At 37.2% G+C, this 13,752-nt stretch overlaps 1 protein-coding gene across 8 annotated transcripts in view; it reads left to right on the top strand.

The window, feature by feature from the left end:
- OSBPL3 (oxysterol binding protein like 3) overlaps positions 1–13,752 on the top strand; it is a 93,952-nt gene that overhangs the window by 17,186 nt on the left and 63,014 nt on the right. For all 8 annotated transcript variants that reach the window (XM_074574876.1, XM_074574872.1, XM_074574873.1 and 5 more), the window contains exon 2: positions 3,453–3,578. The gene's annotated coding sequence lies outside the window, so the exon portion shown is untranslated. The remainder of the gene's footprint in view (positions 1–3,452; positions 3,579–13,752) is intronic.

Genomic DNA, 13,752 nt, shown 5'->3' with positions numbered 1-13,752 from the left:
TCTGATCTACTCTCTTGTCTGCGGCTGCCTGATTTGCTCTTCTCATCTCTGTTATGCTGGCAGCATGTTCATACAGTGAACTGATTCAGCAAATGGTGTGGCTACAAATCTGGCTTTTTTCCTGGTTAGTTATTAACTAGATTAATTTCCCACTCTCATTCTACTCTGTAGTTGTGTTGCTACTGGTTTTAGGAGGAGTTGCCACAGAAATAAATGGCTAAATTTGAGAAGAGAGTTGTCTGGTTGCTCCCCAAGGGCCCTCTCTTGCTTGCTGCAGATTTACACCAAATTACACTCAATTGCCAGTTTAGGTCTTTGTTACACTCCTGGTAGGCTATTCCAGCAATGCTTAGAAATGTATAGTTTCTTTGGGACTAATACAGTACAAAATAGCTTAATGAATTGTAGAGTTATTAAAAGGTTAATTATTGCATGCTCATTCTTTTTTTTCCTCAGGTACCAAATAATTAATTTTCTCTGTTCTACGTTAAATGAGCATCCCTCTATGATGCTCACATTAGCTGTAGTCACCCACTGTGAGATATGTTTATTGTTCAATTTATCCTTCTATTCCAGTGTATCAAGCTCTAGGATTTTTCTAATGTGTTTTCATGAGTATGTCTGTACAAGTGTGGATTACTTTTTTTTTGTGCCTGTGAAATAAAAAAAGTTGTAAATCAATCAACAGTGCAGTTATACTGGTCTGTATTTCCCAGATGATTTTAGGAAGTGTACACCTGTATTGCAAAATATTCAGGAGAAAATATATGGATGCATCCCTGTGCTCACTGATCAGACTAGATCACTGCAGCACAGTGGTTTGAGAAGCAATGGGAAACACACGACCTTCTTTGGACCAGCAAGTTGTGGGGAAAATTTCACTTCTGGGAGGAGGAAGACCTGCCGTGTGTGCAAAAATATGGAAAGATTTTTGGAACAACAAAGGCATCAGTTAGTTTTATGGGGTGACTAAGTCGTTTGGTATGAGCCTGAGCTCCCCGATTGACTTTTTGGATACCTTTAGAAACATCATCCAAGGTGAAGGCCCCTACATTTGGCTTGTCCTAGGTGACATGGATTTCATGAATTCTGCAATTGTGACAACAAGGCCAAGCTCTTACACAGGGGGCTGCACAATAAAGTGGAAAATCGTGGATATTGCTTTGGTTAACTCTTTTCTAAATAAAAGCTTTGAGATTGAAATGGTGGAAATAACAACTCCCTTTTCCTGTCGTGCAGTCTGTGGAGTTGTTGCATAAGGTCTGACCTTGTGGGCTATGTTGAAAAGTTCAGTTATTTTTCTTAATTTTGGGATGGTGTTTTGTGTTTTGTTTTGGTTGTGTGGTTCTTTTGTGTGTGGGTTTTTTGTTTTGTTTTTTTTTTTAACTCATCATGTGTGTTGGAAGTTACATAGAACTGCTGATGTCCTAGTATACCTAGTGAGGGAGAATGCTTAGGTTGTTTCCTTTTATCTGTCACCTCACTTTGAGGTCCCTCTAGGATTCCTACTATTTCAATGTGGTATGTAATATACTCCTGATAACTAATGTAATTGTCTCTAACCTATCTCAGATGACTTTTTTTCCTATTTCTCTTACATTGTTCACGTAAATAACACAAAGAATGAAAGGCAATTTTTCAAATCTAGGTATTTTTATATATTTTTTTCAAAGGTTCATCATAAGGTGATTTTGTTGCCTTAGCCCTGAGAAGTTTTTAGTATATGATTAGTTGGAAGTTTTAAATGTAGAACAGCTTAATTTCTGAGTTACTGGGAAAACCGCCAGCCATAGATTTGGGGAAGTCTGAGTAATAAAATTGTAAAGCTGGTTCATCACTCAAATATGTTATTATTTCAGCTGCGTCTGCCCACCGCATGCTCCTACAGGCTAAAAATGTCAATAGGCTCTTACATTAGTAGCTATTTTAGGTCTCTAATCTTAAAAGGCAGCACAAATGAAAGAACCTTAGATTAATATAAAATATCAAAGTTAACACATCAAGTGTTCTTTCTTGCTCTAGCTTTGAAAACCTCCATGCTTGATATTTGGATTCCTATTAAAAATACACAAGTTCATATATTAAAAAAATCTCATCCTAAAATTAGATCACAGATGTTTAGACTCCAAACCAGCTGTGGATGGTGGCATTTTCAGGAATGTAACAAATAGAAGAAGCAAGGAATTGAGTATAAACATGAAATTAGGAGTTACTAAATGTAGACAGCTGATAATAGAAAGCAAAAGTATTGCTCACAACTCAGTTGAAAATGGGAAAAATTATTTCCTTTTTACTTGGAAAATAAGCTAACGCTTTAAGAATACTACTAAATAAAGGCCAGTAATGTAAATCATTCAAGAAATTCAGAAGAATCTAGTTCCATTACTGAAATGAAGCTCTGTGGTCTATTGACAGCATATAGAAATAATAACTAAGAAAAAAGTTAAATTATAACTACTAAAGCTATTATTTTAAGAAAAAGCACAAACTACACAATGAATAACAGTTTTGAATCTAGGGTACAAATCACTTGAGCAATTCTATGTTTCTCATATTGGTATTGAAGAAAGACCAGGAAAGCCTCAAAGCACTGGAGGAAGCTTAATGATGTGCTAGTTTTCATAAACAGGAAATTATATGTGGTACCCAGACACTGGTTCATCTGCTGTTGATTACAGACTTTTGGAAAGATTATTATCGAGCTGATATGGGAACTGACTTGGTGCAACAGAAATTCAAATCTAATAATTGGAATGAAGAAGCGTATAGTCTATGAACATAGAGGCTAAACTATTGATCCTTTTTAGCTCAAATTGCGCATGTTAAATTTTGTCATAAGCCATTTCTTTTTGGTAGTGTTGATATTGTACAAAGAAGTCCTGCAGGCTGCTAAAACTGTGAAATTGGATTGTCTGCAGAAAAAAAAAGCATCCGACTAAATGTCGGAACTGCATATTGGTTGCTTCAAAGGAACAGCTGAAGAGCAATATGAGTTTGTCAGAGTAGTACCCCCTGGCATCTCTTTCTATGCAGGATTCCTCTTTCTTTTTTTGTGCTGACAAGATGTTTGAGTTCCCTACACCCTCAGTAGGGTTACATAGTTGTGCATAATTCCGGATCCTTGGGGCAAGAAAGATTTCTGTTACAAAATGCATCGCTCTGTTAGCGTGTTAGTAGACTAAAACTTAGTTGCTTAGTTATATAGAACATTGCTAACCTGAACTTCTAATACCTTTTCCTCTCCTGAAAGATATGTAGTTGTAGACGCTCTATTTTAGGGAAACTTTTTTGTGGGGGTGGGGGGGTGATGACCCACAAAACAAACCAAGGTAGAAAATTTTCCAGATATTCATATATTGTAATCCTTGCCTCCCTTGTGCTTCCCAGGTATGGAAGGACAATGCAGCACGAAGTTTTGTTTCTCATCTGATTCTTTTGTTTGTTTTTTTCAGATCCAACACCAGACTCATGTGAGCTTGCCGCATCTTGCCTAATGGAGTTGCTCAGACATTCGCTGCTGTAGAAGAGGAGGAGATTTGGATTCCTCATAGTTGGCACTGAGAGACTACCCACTCACTGTAAGTCAGCCTTCCTTATACCATGGATGTGGTGCTCTCCCTATAGGAAAGCAGAAGTTAAATTGTTGTGGCGCCTGTTTCAGCCTAGAGGGGACATGATGAAAGAAGCTTCTTGCTATGAAGAATCATTCCATCAGTGGAGAATGGGAGAGGACTGTAGTTTAGCTGGCATAGAGGCAGGACCTCAATCCACTTTTGGGGTGATACGTTGTGCTTAACTGTATGTCTAGAAGATGAACTGAAGGATTTAGCAAGGAAATGGAATAGGTAAAGCTGAAGTTGTGCTTTTGTAACCTTATATTCTGCTGACATGAGGTTAATTGTTCAACAATACCTCAAAGCTGTGTTACTTTTGAGGGAAATGGAAAAAATACTGTTTGAGTTGTACTGTGTTTGGGTTCCCTTTAATCTTAGGCTTTGGAGTTTCCACTGATCACCTGCCATGTCAGGAAAGGCCTCTCTTGCCTATTGCGCCATTGAACTCTTTGTGGTTTGTGTCTCATCTTGAAATGATCTCTATAGACTGCAGCCAAAGATAAGACTTTGGCAAGGTTGAGATTATGTTACTGGTGATATTGGAAAACTTCTCATGTTGCTGGTGGGTGTGTTTTTTGCCTGAGTGCTTACTAATTGTGAGATTTATCATTAGGAGGAAATTCTATCCCAAGTCATATTGCCAGTCATGGCACATGCTGCCTTCTCTGATAGCACATAAATGTATTCACAGTGCATCCTGAATACCTAATTTCTCCTTTGGGCTAGGGACATCGATAATGCATTTGAGCTTCCTGGCTGGCTCTTGTGCTTTGTTTTAACTTTTTAAAAAAATTATATATATATTTTCTTGGCCTTTCTAACCTATGGGTATTAAATTAGTATTATAGGGCACATAGGATGGTTAGGGTGTTGTAGGTCCTAAATGCATATAACTTACATATCCAGTCTTCCACAACTGCAAGCAAATGTTCTGAACTATACACTTCTTATAGTCCTGCAATTGTATATGATCTAACATTTTGAAATTAGTGTTAACAGGCTTACATGGATCTCCTACCTGTAAAACAGAATATAGCAATGCTATTCAGCCCTGATTTCTCATTATACTTGCATCTCTGTGTGTGTAGGCTTAGTCATTGCTTTAAGCTTGGTGAATTCTCTTAGGCTAAATCTTTTATAGTTTCTATTGTGAGCATGTAAAAGGTATCGCTAGCTGTATATTGCCTAGTAGGACTTACTTTCCCCTGGAAAGCTGGAGTTGGGTTGTGAAAACTGAAGTATGTAGCAGGCACGAGGGTTGACTCTTTGATAGATGTGGCTGCTATAAAGTTGGAGTTGGAGGAGCAGAGCAAGGAGTGGTAAATACTTGGTTTTATTTGCGTTGGTAGGTACGGCCATACTGCTGTGGGAGGTGCCCAGCTGCTGTAGGATCCTTTTACCTATGCAGATAGCAGAGTTTATCAAATACTGTTACAAAATAGTTAGCTGATCATCTTGGGAAGTTGTGTATTTAAGTATCAAAGCAATGATTCATGATTGTCTAATGACTTTCAAAAAGTTTCAGTGTACTTGTCAGAAGTGAATATAGACCTGCTCCACCCCAGTGTGCAACATGTGGCTATTTTATTTACAAAGGGGGTTCCTGTGGAACAGGTATGTTCTTGACTTCACATGGAGTCATGCAGGAAACCTGTGAAAAAGTCAGGGCAAGCCCTGGCTTTGCTTATCCTAATCTTTCAGTGAAGGTTGTTCTCCATTGAAAGACAATTTTGATAGTTGCTAAAAGGAAGGGTGGTAGATCTACAGGGATACAAAACTAACAGAGTTTGAATAGTTAGAAAAAAGGGATTTTTTTTTTTTCATTGCTCCTTTAAAAACTGTAGCAGAAGGCTGCAATGAGAACTAGTATTTATCTTAACGATAATATTTTTGTTTCCCTACTGACGTAGTACAATCCTGTTGGCATATGTTCTTGGAATGCATTAATACTTTGTAACACCCTTTTTTAAAGATAGATTAAATGTCACATTAACACATGGTGTGATTTCACTGAATAGCTCTGTGTCTTTGAAAAGGTAAGAAACAGCTCAAAGTGAGTTCACTTTAAAGTGAAGTTATCTTAAATTCATTTTTATAAAGTTGCAAAAAAAGAGTGGAGAAAGAAAAAGGATGTTTAACTTACTGTCTTAATAGTTGCTACTGAAACAAATTAATTTTGTATTATTGTTTAAGACTAAAATAAACTATACATCTGAGCACCATGGGTGTCATCTATGGAAGGCAGGGGTGAAGAAGCAGGGTAAGTTTATCTCATAAAAGCATAATTTGTAATTTCTAGTTTTAGTTGTAGGAACTTTGATCTAAAACAGATAATACCTGATTAGACAGAGAAACCGTTCAAAACATCTGGACTGCTGATTTAGTATGATTACATAATAAAGTAATTTTTAGAATTTGTGTCAGTAGAAATTAAATGTTTGTGAAATTATGAAAAAGTGGATCAAATGTGCAGGCACAGTTTCATTAGTATGGCATTGTAAACTAGTCATAGCTTAAATGCATCTTTTAGGGCAAGTTGTCACTTGTAAATGCCAAACGTGTCAGACTGATGTTAGGTTTGAAGTGATGTGACAAGGATGTGAATTCCTTGGTCCTGTGGTGTCAAGGCCAGAGACTGTTCTCCCCCCAGTAGTGACATAGCACATCTTGGCCATGAAAATTCAGGTTGTCTTAATAGTTGTGGCTTCCTACCTTGGGAGAGGCCATGAACTTAAGTGCTTGAAACAGGCAATTAGCATAGCCAAAAGTAACTTTTAAGAGAAGATTGTGAATCTCATCTACTGTTATTCAAGCCTTTGATTCCTCATGTTTATATGCAGAGAAAAAAAGCAACTGCTGTGTGTCTCATTGTTCCAGAGAAGATCAGGGTTGTTGCCCTTCATTTTAGCAGCAGGAGCAAATTGCCACCTTACTGCCATTACGAGGAGGATTTTACAAAGTGAGATTCTGTTTCCAGAAAGTGATACAGGTAGTCCAGATTCTTACCACTGAAAATGTTTTCATCATGTGCTCACTGAGCAGAAGCACAGTCTCTTCATCTGGAGGTCGTGAACTCAGTCAGTCCTTTGATGTAAATTGGTTTTGTACTTGGAGAAGCCATTAAAAACTTGCCCCTTGTTTTAAGAGTAGCTCTAAGATACCCTTTCTCTCTTTCCGTATATGTTTGAACATGCGTTTCCATCAGCCTTATCTTTTTTAGAAAGCCTGGGCAACTTTTTCCTGTGTTTGCTGATGTGAACTCTCATAAGTTGGTTATTTGTCCACCAGGTGAAGAATAAAAATAATGCTTCAGATACATCAGAAGGCAGAAGATTTGTTACATTACAAGGTTGACCTTAGAAATGTATTTATGAAGAGCAACTGTTACATAGCTTCAGGGCCCATTGCTTTCCAGTTGTGCAACTGCAAAGGTTTTGCATGCAATATAATAGCAAGAGAGGGGAAGAGAAGGTTGCAGGTGTTGGTTGACTCCTTTAGTAGTGTATGGTAATGACGATGTGGGACTGAATCTCGGATCCTGGCATATGTAATAGTGAATAAGGTATGTTTTTCGGCTTCTAGTGCCTCCTTTGCTCATTCTCTGACTCCTAGTTTAAATGTTTTATACTCCCATTTACTTTTGGGAAAAGGTCATACCCTCATTTTAATTCATATGGCAAGTTCTTGTAGCAGTAGGTATTTGAAGAAGAAATGAAAATTGCATTGTTCCTTTTGTTTTGAAGAAGCTTCCTACATCAAGCAGAAAAATGTTGTGATTATTAAAGTAGGTACTCTTCAAGGAAAAATAAAGATTACTTCAAAGAATGAGTAATATGTTAAAAGTATAATTTTTTTTAAGCCACCTGTGTAATGTTCACAATCAGTGTGCTTCTGTAGAAATGTGTTTTAATCTCATTTTATCGTCATGTGTTGGTCCAAACATGTAATCAGTTGTAGATTTTTTGTTGTTGTTGTTTCACGTCTTATCAAAGCATATATGAAGGATGAAAAAAGGTCAAACTTGACCAAGGATAATTGTAGTGATAATAAGTAATAGTAGTGATTGTGAAAATAGTGAAAATAAAAAGTAGTGATTAATAAACAGAAATGTATTTATGAAAATGTAAGATGTTTGCAATATGTGTTTAATGAGTTTTTTAAACTTACTGACTATGCCACACTTATGAAAGAAAATGTCTACTGCGGAGACACATGCTTTTTGTTTACAGAACCATAGCATGAACGTTTGAGAAGAAAATATATTCTCCCATCAACTGAAGTTGTGTTGAAAGAACATTAAGATTCTGGCAGAAAAGCAGGCAAAGCCTTGTCTGGTAGGGAGCAAAACATGGTGGCTTGTAACTTGCAGGCAGAATAGTGAGCATCACAGCAAGGCAGCATAAAATGATTTTAAAAAGCTTTAAGAAGATTTCAATACAGCAGCATGTTTTACTGTGCCTTTTGCTGGCCTTCCCTTCTGTCCAGGTGACTTCTGTGCTTCCCTATTTCCTGGAGGAGACTTGGGCTCTGGTGCTGTACTTTTGGAGGATGACAAGTTATTAAAGAAAAGGAAAAGTTCTTGATCTAAGACCAGATTTTGTATGATGCCTTAACTTACAATGTATTGAAAGTTTTCCTACTCATTTTTTCTCTTAAGTTTTGTCAATGTATACTCCAGTGTCCCCAGGAGTTTTTTTACTCCCGGTATTTAAATACCTGAACAATTTTACAACTGACAACAGATGCGTTTTAATGTACTGCAAGTAGTAGCTTATTTTAAGCAGCAGGAATTGTGCCTTCAGAAAAATCAAAGAAACTTAAATTTTATTCTACTTTACAAGTCTAATACTAAGTGATTAATTAAAATGTTGATACTAGAAAATTGTCCTTCTATATTGCGGCCAGTGTTTGGAGCTGCTACCAAGCTGACAAGTGCTACAAAATGAAACAATTTAAATTCTTGGGTGTTCTTATGTTAGCTAAAAGGTAGATGCTGTCAGTGGCGACAGTGAAAAAGCTGAGTGTGTTTCTGGTTGAGAGACATCAACAGAATTTGGTGTTGCTGCCGAGAAGGATGAGGAGGACTTCAAATGTGCCTTGTCCCTTTATGTGTGATTTTTAACACCAGCTTTTATTGGGCAGCAACTATTTACTTCTAAAGGTTGAAACTGTTTATTAATGCAGCTTTTAACAGTTAATGATGCACCACTCCCTACCTGCTGATTTTATTTTTGTCATCACTGGACAAAACGCTATTAACAAGGTAAAAGGCACCATGAGATAAGCTAGTTTGTAGTTTTTCCTGTAATACCCTCCAGCATCTGGCCAGCACTTTTTTTTGAGAGAAAACGTTTGGTTCAAGAGAAGTGGAAAAAGCATTCATTGTTTTACTCAAGCTTTGGGATTCTGAAGGAAAGTAAATCTTCACTGTACAGAGGGAGACAGGCTGTGTATTTAAGAACTGAAAAGTTCAGTAGGTTTAGATTTGTCATGAGGATAGTATAAATAGGCAAATTTTCTGTAGATGGCTTTCATAGCTAGTAAACTTCTGACTAAATTTAGTGCGTTGTAATGAAATGGGGATGTGAAAATATAAACAAAGCAGACTGTTCTCTACCTATCAAGAGGAAACATGCTACGTATCTCTGTGGTCACGTAAATTAAGGTAATACTGGAAACCTACAAAAGTGTCCTGAAATCCAGAAGATATTTTTTTTTTAGTTGCCTCTAATATTTTTGTATGTTTGCTTTTTATGAAGATACAGAAAGATTGATTCTCATGAAAACCTGATGAACTATATGTGGATATTTGGTAGTAAATTTAGCTTAGCAAAACAAAGTACTTTTACATATAGCTATACATATTTGCTTAAGTAACAATTTATATAGCGTCACATATGTTTAATTCAGATTCATAACTTTACACTTTTTATTACTATTGGAGTGGTGACTAGGATGATATTCTGTGTATGATCTGTGGTAAACTGCATTTCCACTAAAAATTTGTTAAAATAATGAAAAAGTAATTTTTAAAATTAAGCTTAGTTCTACATATGTTGCACATTTTAACTTACTGAACCAGAAATGTACAATTTTACCAATGTACTGAATTGTTTATGATTGTACTTCAGAAGTGTAAAACCAGTTCCTTGCACAGTGTTTTGGTATTTTGTTAATTTATTTGGTAAGAATTAGCAGTTTTTTCAGTTCCCGTTTGCTTTTCCCCCTTTTGAGTGAGTAATATACAACTTTTAAGACTAGGCAGCATATATTACCTGAAGCTGTTGCTATGTAAAAGTTCATGTTAACTTTCCAGAGCAGTCTTGAGTCCAAGTGGGGGAGTGACAGCTCTTTCTAATCCCATAGTTAGAGTCCCCTTAAAACCTTCCACTTAAGCCTATACTGCTCTAATTTGCTTTCTCAATTTAAATCATGTTTAGTAGACTGTCATCGGGCAGTGTAATCATAACTTCAAAAATAAAATTTCAAAGTTGAACGTTTTTACAAGATTATTTTTTGCTAGTCTTTCAGGCTGTCCATAATGACCACAACTTCAGTTTTTCTAATGTTCTTTCATCATCTGGGGTGACAGTCCCCCTGTCCTCTGAGAAACAGAGGAGGTGGTTCTCTGTCTTCTTCACTTTGGTTCTTTTAATGGGAAGGACAACAGGCATAAATAAATGCCACACTCTAAATAACAATCAGACAGTAATTTGCTCTAATGATAGATTTTACAAGGAGTAACTACCTAAGGTTTTTTAATTAACACTGGTTAAACTCAGGGTTTATGATCTGTAGTGTTATAGTTTGGAAAAGATATTAATGAATACAATGGTTCACTCATTTTTGTTTAAGTAAACATAAAGGAATGAAAATAAAAGTGAGAGTTTTCTACAGCAGACCACTGTCTGGAGAATTTTTTGCACATGCTGTATCTTTGCTGTATGACCAACTATAGAAGTGTGCACATCTGTGTCTGAAATACCAATAAACTTTTTGGTTTGATTTTCTTTTAAATCAGTCCTTGGCAGCATTTTTATTTTACCCATTGTTGTTGGAGGATGTATTGGAGAGAGGAAAAGTGAGGCCAGCAGTAGGTGAGGGAGGACTGTGTCTGTCTGGGTATACGAAAAGCGGGGTTTTTACTGCTCCAGTTAAATCATCTTCTTGGCTTTGTGCAGCATGGGCTCTTCTACAGAGCAGTTTTCCAGAGAAATACTTGGATGTATCAAATTTGGAGTTGAGGTTTCTTTCCTTACTAGCCCAAATCTGGCTGGGGGGTGGCTGGAGAGTAAGGGAGTTCACTTGCCTGTTTTCAAAGTCATCTCATGACCAGAAACTCCAAATGTTTTGAAAGTCTCCTAAGCACAAAATTATTCTTCCCTCACACCATGATTCATGCTTTCACTTTGAATGCTTTCACACTGAATCTAGAAGGCTACTTGCTCTATCTAGCCAAGCCATAGTTTATACTTCAACTTGAAAATTTTTGTTTATGGTTTATGTATTGAGTTTTGGTTTTGTTTTTCTTTTTTTTTTTTTTTTTTTTGTCCTCCCCAGTGCCATACAGTTATCAAGGAAATCTAAATGAAACCACTAATTAAGAGGTGGTGATAGCTAAGTAACAGCTGTTAAGGGCATGATTCAGCATCTCACCCTGCAAGTTGTGAGATTTCAATCTACCCTGTATTTGCAGACTCCTTGGTAAAGGAATGCTGGTGTTCAGGTGCAGGGGCTGCTATGATGGGTGTACTCTGTTCTTCTCCACACTTGTTTCTGGCACTAGCCAGTACCAGGTGCTGTAAGAGTAAAGTGCACCAGTCCTTTATCCTGAATAGTTATAAAACATTTGCCCTTTTGTCAGACCCTTACTATAATCTTCATCAGGGTGACTTATGATCTTCTGTGAAAAAGGCTGTCTTTAAATGATTTTTTTCAAGTTTATAGAAATTGCACATCCTATTCTAGTAAGTGTATACTTGATTGATGGTATATACAAAGATGAATAAATTTATATTATAAGGATTTACTTTGGATATATTTGGCAAAAATAAGTCTGTTTTCAAAGGTGGTGTATATTACTTCTACTGGCAACAATTGCCATGACCTAATGTATCAACTTGAAAAATAATGCTCATTTCATTTAAATAAAAAAAGTGAAAATACAAAAAATAAAATCCCCAAACACCAAGCTAAAGAAAGCAACGACTGTAAGTAACTGTAGCAGCTGCAATAACAAAGTTGCCCCTTGAAGTGAAAGCGGGGCGGGGGGGGGAATAAACACTTCCCCCAGTGAAGTAGCTTTACACTGTATCATTAAATCTCACTTGACAAAATTGAGATGTCTTGTTCAAGACACTTGCAGTGAGAAACCTCAAATTGCGTTTGAGGCTGTTCTCTTCCCACTCCCAGAAACTCCCAGCCTGCAAACTCTCACTGGTTTTGGCTCTTTTCTTCTTTAGTTTGTTTTCTTCCCACAGTTGTATTCCAGATGGAAGATTTTTGAACAATATCACAGAAGTATTTGTCAAAAGAAGAAGCACGCAACATTCTTCAATACTGAGTATCTTTCAGATTGTCAGTATGTCAACACAGGAACACTGAAATGAACCGTGCATTCGTAAAAGTGGAGGTAGTGGTAGGAGAGAGGCACCACGCACCCCTTGTCATCATCTCTGGATGACAGTGGGGAGTACAGAGGACAGTAGGGCTGAAAGATGTAGAGGACAGTGACTAGAGGCTTTGGAGAAATATAAGGAATGATAGAAAGAAATGAGTGATAAGAATTTCTTACAGCTTTGTATTTCTGCACTTAAACTCAGCTTTTGGCCTTTGTGTAATATAAGTATCATTCAAAGCAGAAGTAGAAAGACATTTTCAAATCATGAACAGATTTCAGGGTTCTGTAAAACGTAAGCAGGCTAAAGTCTTATTTCTAAATGCATTTCACTTTATTCCTGTCAGTGTTGTCTTGCCTCTTTTATATGTTTGAAAAAGCAAATTTAAACATTTTGAAAACCCTTAAGACTGAAGTGCAACTCAACGCACATGACTATCACGTTTTTTCTTCTTTTCTTCGAAGCCCTAATGGAGTGGGATATAAATACCTCTGCAAAGTTACATTGGTCAAACCGCAGGTTTAGTGTGCATCAGTTCAAGCAGATTTGAACATTTTTGGGTTTATCTTGTTAGAGCCTTCAGACTTGGTTAATTCATCACTAGCAGCACAAGACCTGAGGAATACTTCTGAAGTGGGATCTTTTGCTGTAAGATGGAGGCCCTTTTAATAGTGGCTTGCAGGGGATAAGGAACCACTAACACTGTCTTTTGCCTGGATGTCTGGCTGTATGTGGGGTGCTCCAGATGTGCTGTTAGAATGGTCACCTGCGGGAAGATAAATTCATGTTTTCCAGTTAAATAAACATGCATCACATTTTATTTAACTTATAGCCCAGAAATCTGGCCACAACATGCTGGATATGATATATGCCTTTAAAATACAAAGGGGTTGTCATAAAAAAAAAAATGTGCACATTAAAACTTGATTATAGAAGGATCATTAGCACTTGAAGCGGGTGATAGCATGCAGATGTGCGTATAGAAAGCATGTATATAAATATGCATGTACTTTTCACAGCTATTGGAAATAAAGCAGCTTTGTGACCTGCACAAATTGTAGGTTTTGCCATGGAAGGTGCTGCAGAAGTTCTTAGCCTGATAAACAGAATACAGCTGCTGAAGTAGAGAGGAAGGCTGCGGTCCACCTGAGTCCTCCGGCAGGTGCCATTCCAATGGATCTGAATCCAGTAGCCAGCTCAGAAAGCCCAAGTGATGCAGATGTTGAGAGAAATGTCCAGATCTGTTGAGACTGCAGTGACTCAGAGCTAGGGGGCTTCTGCCTTAGCTTTCAAATACGTTCTGTCATGGGGCTGGTGTAATCTTATAGGCAGTGACCTTTAATTGTCCTTCAGCATTGCAGCTTCAGGCTGTAACTGCCATGATTGAGTATTAGTAAAACTCCTGTCATTAAGCTGGACTGTGAGAACAACAGGTAACATACTATAAAGTGCATGGTAAGGAAGCTGTACCTTCCTCTATAAAGAATATTTTATTGCTGTCACAAAAATACTCACATTTC

The sequence above is a fragment of the Larus michahellis genome, chromosome 2 (assembly GCF_964199755.1).
Source record: "Larus michahellis chromosome 2, bLarMic1.1, whole genome shotgun sequence".
Classification (NCBI taxonomy): domain Eukaryota; kingdom Metazoa; phylum Chordata; class Aves; order Charadriiformes; family Laridae; genus Larus; species Larus michahellis.
The sequence above is the reverse complement of the archived record's forward strand: the minus strand, read 5'-3'. Positions and strand labels throughout refer to the sequence as shown.